Raw genomic sequence first — 7,981 nt, 5'->3', positions numbered from 1 at the left:
CTGAGAGCAGAGAGCTCCTGCTCCAACCTGCTCAGACCTATACTAAGACAGTTTCTTCAGCCAGTGAGAGGTGGCACAATTACAGCTGTGAAATTATTTAAATCCTATAGACCATCTTTGTAAAGGCATCTGAAAAAGGAGATACGCCTCCAGCGCTGCTTTTAAAACATACTGGCACCCAACTCCTTCAGGGAGTCAGCTGCCTTAACATTTCCAAATTAATCTTGCTTGAAATTACCTTGCAAATTTTGCCCACCTGATTTCTTTGATCTCATAACAAATACCTGGGACATTTTCTGGGAGCAAGTTCTAGTTTTCCAAATGCTGGTTCAGGGTACCTGCAGGACCATCTTCCACTCTTGGAGCTGTTAATTGAAGTGTTAGACTGTAAGCTTTGTAAGGGAGAAAACATTACCAGCTTTTTATTCTTTTTTTTTTCCTGTAAGTGCCACAAGTGTACTAATAGCTTCTGCTAAAAGGAAATTTGGAATTCACAGCCAGTTTCCACCAATGCAAGTTTCCCATGGATACTATTTATCTTCACTTGTTCAAAGCAAATTAACAATATGGTGTGGAACAGAGTTAGCATCTGCACATTCACTTAATGCCCAACACCTGAGCTTTGGCATATGATACATTGAAACATAAATTCTTACATGATCAAGCCTCAGATCAATCAAAATATTGCCTACATGAACTGTTATTAACAAAGCAGAGGGCAAGGAAATGAAGAACTGTAAAAAGAGGATAAATCTATTCAACTGAAAGCAGCTGCTCAGGCTGCCTGAAAAACAAGAATTCAATTTGTAGCAACAAAACCGAGGCCACTTGAAAATGTTCAGGGAGGTACAGAAAAATCTTCAAACACAAACCTGAAAAGCCTCCCACGCTTGGAGAGACACTCATCCAGCTTGTTCCGTACTTGAGTTCCCTCTCCAGCAGAGCTGTAGCCCATTTTTTGCAGGGCGATGTCATCGCCTTTCTCCTGCTTTGCGGCCTTGGGTACTGGGTCTAACACAGCAGGTCTGACACTGCCTGGGCAGGACCCACTTTCTGAGGAGCCCAGCTAAGAGACTGTGTCTTGCCTCCACAGCCTCTTGCAGTAACATATAGACTTGCAATAACTTGCAATAACTCCACATGCAGACCATCTCTGTCATGGCGTGAGCTGTTCCTGGGTCTCACATCTATCCAGAAGTGAGGTCTGTACAACTCAAAAGTGAGTGGCAAAATGTTTTGTTTCAACTAGAGATGAAGCCACTATCTAGAACATGGGAGATCCACGTTACAGTCCCTGAACACCCCTTTACAGCCATACTAAACTCTGTCTCCTCCTCTTACTCATCCCTGGTAAGTACAAAGCACCTGAACATCAGCCCTTCAGGAGGTTGTTGCATTTGTTTTCACTAAAAATTCACCCTAAGAAACCTCCTATGGAAAAGTTTTATTAGAGCAAAGGCATTGACAAAGAATTTCAGTTTTGACAAAACAATACTTCCCAGTCATGAGTACAACTCTCACAGTTGCATCCTAGGGCATCATTGTATGCTAATTACTGAGAAATGGTGAGCTCTGTTTGCTGTTTACAAAAATAAAAGCATAGGCAGGAACTTTTTCTGTCAGCTGTCAAAATTAGCAATAAGCTAGTTTTCAGTGAAGAATGTTTCTGGCAAGCTGTCAACCAGAAAATTGAAAATCAGAAAGAGAATATTTATCAGACGTGAAAAACAAGTGCAGCGTTTAGGTACAGGCTTAATGCAAGGCTTGGTTTCACCGCATAGAGCTCATCTGTGTAGAGTGGAAACAAACAGAAATGTGTATCTGTTTGAGAGAGAAGGAAGGGAAGAGATTAGCTGACAAGGGAGAAAGTGCTGAGGGAATTTGCAGGAAGGTCTAAAGCATCCAGTTTAACCTGTTTATTAAGTTGGAAAATTCTGGATATAGCTCCCAGTCAAAGCCCTTTTTTATCAGCCTTTTTCTGCATATCTACAAGGAAATTCACCTTACTATAAAAGTGTATTTGTCTCCCCTGGGCACAATGAAGAATGCTGAACTGGAAAAGATTTCATCAAAAGCCACAAAAGTTTGTAGGATTCACCGTGTCATATTGGAGTGTTGCTCTAGTCAGATCAATGTCTTTCTGCCACAGAGGCAGTGACAAATGACTCTGTAGAGGGAAAATTGCCACACTTCTGAACCCATCATACATATCAAACATCACATTTAACCTCCTAATTTCTCACTGACTTTCAACACCGGGTGCATTTTGAAACCTGATATCAGATAATAGTTTTCTAGAAGTGGCGACTACAGCAAGAACACATACTGAGGAAAACAGATCTAAAGAGCCTTCACACTGAGAGCACAGGATATGTTAGGAATATATGCAAGGTTTACAAATAACAATCCAGATGAAAGGAATCTAAGACCACTTAAGGAAAAATTCCTTTATTCCCATATGAATCCTTCTTTAATGTCATAGAAACATAGGATCATAGAATGGTTTGAATTGGGAGGGACCATAAAGACTGTCTCATTCCAACCCCTCTGCCATGGGCAGAGACATCTTCCACTAGACCAGGTTGCTCAAAGCCCCATCCAACCTGGCCTTGAACACTCCCAGGGATGGGGCATCCACAGCTTCTCTGGGCAACCTGGTCCAGTCCCTCACCACCCCCACAAAGAACTTCTTGCCAGTAACTAACATAAACCTACTCTCTTTCAGTAGCCATTCCCCATGTCCTTGCAATATTCCCTATCCAGCTCTCTAGTAGGTTGACTTCAGGTACTGGAAGGCTGCCTCAGAGCCTTCTCTTCCCCAGGTTGAACAGCCCCAACTGTCTCAACCTGTCTTCGTAGGAGAGGTGCTCCAGCCCTCTGATCATTGCCATGACCCTCCTCTGGAGTCGCTCCAACAGGTCCACATCCTTCTTATACTGGGGACCCCAGAGTGGGATGCAGCACACCAGGTGGGGGAGAGGGGAGAATCACCTCCCCCAACCTGCTGTCCACTGTCTTCATGTAGCCTTGGATAGTTGGCTTTCTGGGCTGCAAGTGCAGCCAGAAGGTAAGGAAGGAACCATCTGGCAAATTCATACCAGACTAACACCATAAAGCAGAAATTTCTTAGTAGTAGTGCATTCAGTTTGCAGTTTGGGTGCTATTTATGGAAAACACCAACAGGGAAAAGACTGGTTATCTCACCCTGCTAATATATGTGCTCTTCTCTGTCCTTGCAAATAATATTGTGATTCCTCAGAGGCTAGATTGAATGGTTTTCAGATATATCTTTTAAGAGGTAATACTGAGGTTTCCAAAGGCACACCAAGGATGGATTCCTCTTCTCAGAGGCCGGGTACCAGTATGTTAGGTCACCAGAAAGATGCCATTTTCCCCTAGAAAAAAAAGAAAAAAATACTGTGTTTTCCTATCCTCTTTTTTTCCCCTCCATCCATCATAATGTTTATCTGAAAGGAAATCCATATTCAGATCAGCTCTATTAATAAACAAGGAAACTTTTCCCAGCTCCCAACTCCTTCCCTGCTAAGTGGTAAATTTCCATTCCTTTCCTCCATTTGTTAAAGCAATGACTCAGAGAGTTCCTGCAAGGCTAAAACATCCAGGATGTGTGAAATGTTCATATCAAATCAAGACACGAGGCAGCTCACAAATTCATAAAAAGCTGCTAATATCATAGTAATCCATAAATATTTTTCTCACTGACAGATTTTGACCCCTGTTTCTTGTTTGTAGGGGGGAAGGAAACTCCTTCAATGCTCATCTCATGAAGACCTCTTTCCCCAAGCAATCACTTTAAAAAAATCACTCTCTAGGCCCTGCCTGAGTTTTTTGCAAGCCTTTAAGAGCAATAAGAGTAGGTGGTAGAGCTAAAATAAAACATATTTTGTGTTTTCTTCTGGAAAAAAAAAAGAAAGAAGTCTAGCAAATAGCGGATATACATCAACAGAAGAAATATGCAAAGTCCATGGCCTGCTCCAAACTTTCCTATAGCATCTTCTGACACGGCACATGCTCCCAAACACATGATGCTTTAGCTGGCAAACAGCCAAGTGTCCTGTGGTGGATTGAACCTGGCTGGTTACCAGCCAATCAAAGCTGCTCTATCACTCTTGTCCTCTGCTGGGTAGGGCAGATAAAATATAGCAAAAGGCTTCTGGGTCAAGATAAGGACTGTGAGAGCTCACTCAGCAATTATTGGCATGGGCAAAACAGACTTGACTCAAGGGAATTAATCATATTACCAATCAAATCAGACTAAGATAATGAGAAATGCTTGCTACAGAACAACATAATGCTTGTCCAATTTTTTTAAGCCACATAAATGAGAAATATCACTCTTTAAAACCTTTCTACCTTTTCCTATACCAATTAAGAAACAAAAAAAAATGTTACACATGTTGTGCAGTGGTTGTATGAGGGAACCTACTCTGGCACATTACGTATATGTCATATGTAGGATTCCAAATTTGCTTCCTCCAGGCCAGAACTGGTATAAAGAGTTAAGCATGTAAGTTCATTAAAAGAGCTATATATTACTCATCTGATGCTAATGGGATTCGAGTTGCTGCTGTGATCTTGATGGGGTTATCATTAGGTCTATGTGACTTAACTGTGTTTTATTTTCTGTTTGAAATTCATCTATCAGAGTGAAATCAGAAATGTGGTTTCTGTCACACATAGAGCAATTAATCTTAGCACAAAGCCTGGGGAGAGAAAGGTCTGCTGTTCTTTAAAGGATAGGTAGAATTTAACAGAAGTTTTTATGGCAGTAGCACACTTTGTTTTGCCCAGCTGCCATTTAATACTACAGAAACCTGTAGGCCTATACATATCCAAATTTTTGCTTTGCTTCTGCCAAGCCTGTGCCAAAGCCAAGCAACTCCTTGCTTAGCTCATGCTTTTGCCTGACAGCTGTGGCCTGGAAACCTCTCTCACAAGCTTCTTGGGCTTCAACATCAAGTGCAGTTGCAGCTGCTACCATTTGGTGTTCAAGCAGATGAAAATAGCATTGTAGTAAAAGCACTAACTTGGGGACAGAGCACTACACATACATCATGCTCAAATCCTGATCTGAGTCCAACTACATAAGGTTCAAATTTGTATCAAATGCTCAGCTGAAAGCACTGTGAAAATGTATGTGGAAACTCTTCTGTGTTACAGAAGGTTTGTTGAATGTGGAAATTGCAGTTTTATGTGGAAAAGTTTTTGTTTTCCACTCTATAAAACCAAATAAAGCCCATGGCCGTAACTGAAGTGTTCTCCTGGGATGAGAAGACTTCTGTTCTCCCCCTGATCCCAGAGGCAGTACATGCTTTTATTTTCATTAAGTGAATGAAATTACTCTAATGTCTCATTTTGTGAAAAAAAATATTAAAGTTTTAGGTGATCCTATTATTATTATTATTATTATTATATTATTATTACTTCTCACTTTTATGGCTGCCACTCTGAGGATTCAATTTGTATGGACATCTGGGTTATGGCACAACCAGCAACAAAACACTCTTAAAATGCAGAAACACAACTGAGAACCCACAACAATGTGCAGTAGAGTAGATAAATGTCATTTTGCCATCAGACAAGAAAAGAGAAACTCCATACCAGGGAGCACTGTATGTGCACACTTACATATGGGGCAGAATTGTAGCACCTGACAGCTCCCATAAGGCAAAAGCACCATATTTTAATGTGAGTCATATAGCTGGAGGTAATCTCTGAGTTTTAGGCACATATAGGAGTTAATCAAATGGAAGAAAAAAAAACAGAAGAAAAAACATAATATGGATTTACAGATAACAGTTTTATCCCTACATAATTTCTGTCTTTTTGTTTTTTGGCAAAGAAGAAGACTCAAGCAGGATTTGAAAGAAGAGGGGGGAAAGATACACTAAGTAAACCTAATTTCTATGCAGGAACTGTCCACTCCAGACACTTCTTGCACCATGACACAAAACAGAGATAAGAAATATCATCAGACTGAGGAAAAAAGTGCTCCAAGACCACAAAATACCAGCCTACCTGCTACAAATGGCAGCATATTAATGCTAGTTTTCAGCTGAATAAAGACATTTTTCAATTAGGGCATTTTTGGCCATAAAAAAAATCTTATTCAGGGAAGACAGAAGGAGGTACATATCCCTAAAATGCATCCTGCCATTCCCAGAGCTAATTAACGGTGCTTTTGCCAAGTACATTACCACTTCACAGTACAAGAGTATTTTCACTGATCAATCAAATATTTGTCCAACAGATGCAGACTTTCAAAGCTGTGTTCAGATTTCTAGAAATAGAAGATAAATATAGTCAACAGATTTCTTGCCCATACTAAACATTAACTGAAGAGCAAGATTTAGTTGCAGGTCTGTCATCAGACTGCTTTCAAGACTGCGTCCTGGTGTTGCTTTCTGAAAACCTTTTTGTACAGGAAAGTATGTTAAAAATTACAGTGGCTGTGTCGGAGACAGACAGCTAAGTATTTGCTTTAATGAGAGACATTTTGGAAGAAAATGCATCAGCAGTAATAAGTACTTTTCTTCCAGGATATGATGGCCTCTACCAAGAAAATCTGCAGTATTTCAGAATAGTTTTCAAACTCTCCTTTTACCTTGCACCTTTCTCCCACTCTGCCAAATCTTTTGCACTTCAGTACCTATCTTGTCTACTTTATCTCCATACATCGAGGCTCTCTAAACTGTGTGTGTTTTCAAAGTCCTTAGAGCACATTTCAGCTACTTTGAAGAGAGATTGGTTGTTTTATAATATATATATTTGTAAAAATATATAAAATCAGGGTTTATAAACTAAAAGCAAAAAGACATCTTGTAGACCCATACATAGGTACACATGTGCTCACAATCCCTGTTTTTCATGTCTCCTAGCTTTTATACTCTTTTTCTAAGCAACTGCTGCCACTGTCAATAGGAATTTCTCATGCTGTGTGCCCACTATCAAGCCCTCACACCATTAAATCACTCATAGACACTAACACCTCCAAGTGGTTTACTACAGGGTTTGCTGCAACTTTATAGTGGAGTACAAAGCAGCAGGTACTTAGGTACTTTTGATATTCCTCTTAGCAGGGAAGTAGCAACCTAGGTTCCTACAGCCATCAGTCTGCCCCAGGGCTTGTTTACTTATGAAGGAGATGGGTATTTCCCTTCTGAAGATCCCTAAGCCCATCTGAGATGTCGCCATTGGTATTAACAGACTTGGAAACTGAATAAGAGAGCTTGTATTTGCTGCTAACTAAGAAGCAACATTGGAGGGAAAGCAGACTGAACAGGCTGCTAATTTCCATGATTATTTTCCAGAAATGGTTGTCCTGGTTTCAGCTGGGTTATTGTTAATTTTCTTCCTAGCAGCAGGTAGAGTGCTGTGTTTCGGATTTAGTAAGGGAATATGTTAATAACACACTGATGTTTTAGTTGTTGCTAAGCAAGGCTTACCCTGAGTCAAAGACTTTCCAGTTTCCCATGCTCTGCCAGCAGGCAGGTGCACAAGAAGCCAGGAGGGAGCGCAGCCAGAACATCTGACCCAATCTTGCCAAAGAGATGTTCCATACCACAGGATGTCATGCTCAGTGTACAAACCAGGAGGAGCCAGGCACTGTGTGGGTTGGGCTGGGCATCAGGCTGGTGTGGTGAGCGACTGTATTGGGCATCAGGTGTCTATCTTGGGTTTTATTTTTCTATCTCCTCTTTATTACTAATAGTACTAGCATTACTATTAATATCAGTATATTTACTTTGTTTCCATTATTAAACTGTTGTTAACTCACAAGTTTTTTGGTGGGGCGGGAATGGGCAATGAGAAAGCGACTCCTTAGTTCTTTGTCGCCAGCTGGGGTTAAACCACAGTGGTGTAACCTAAAGCTGAGCAGTCCTTGCACACAGTGAGTGAGAGGTTTTACCCAAAACAGCAGGAGAAGCAGCTCCTGCTCTCAACTGCTTCCCTCCAGCAA

This window comes from Corvus kubaryi, unplaced genomic scaffold (genome assembly GCF_017639235.1).
Source record: "Corvus kubaryi isolate FWS band 111438036 unplaced genomic scaffold, C.kubaryi_AGA036_p1.0 37312, whole genome shotgun sequence".
NCBI classification, from domain to species: domain Eukaryota; kingdom Metazoa; phylum Chordata; class Aves; order Passeriformes; family Corvidae; genus Corvus; species Corvus kubaryi.
This window is presented reverse-complemented; position numbering follows the sequence as displayed.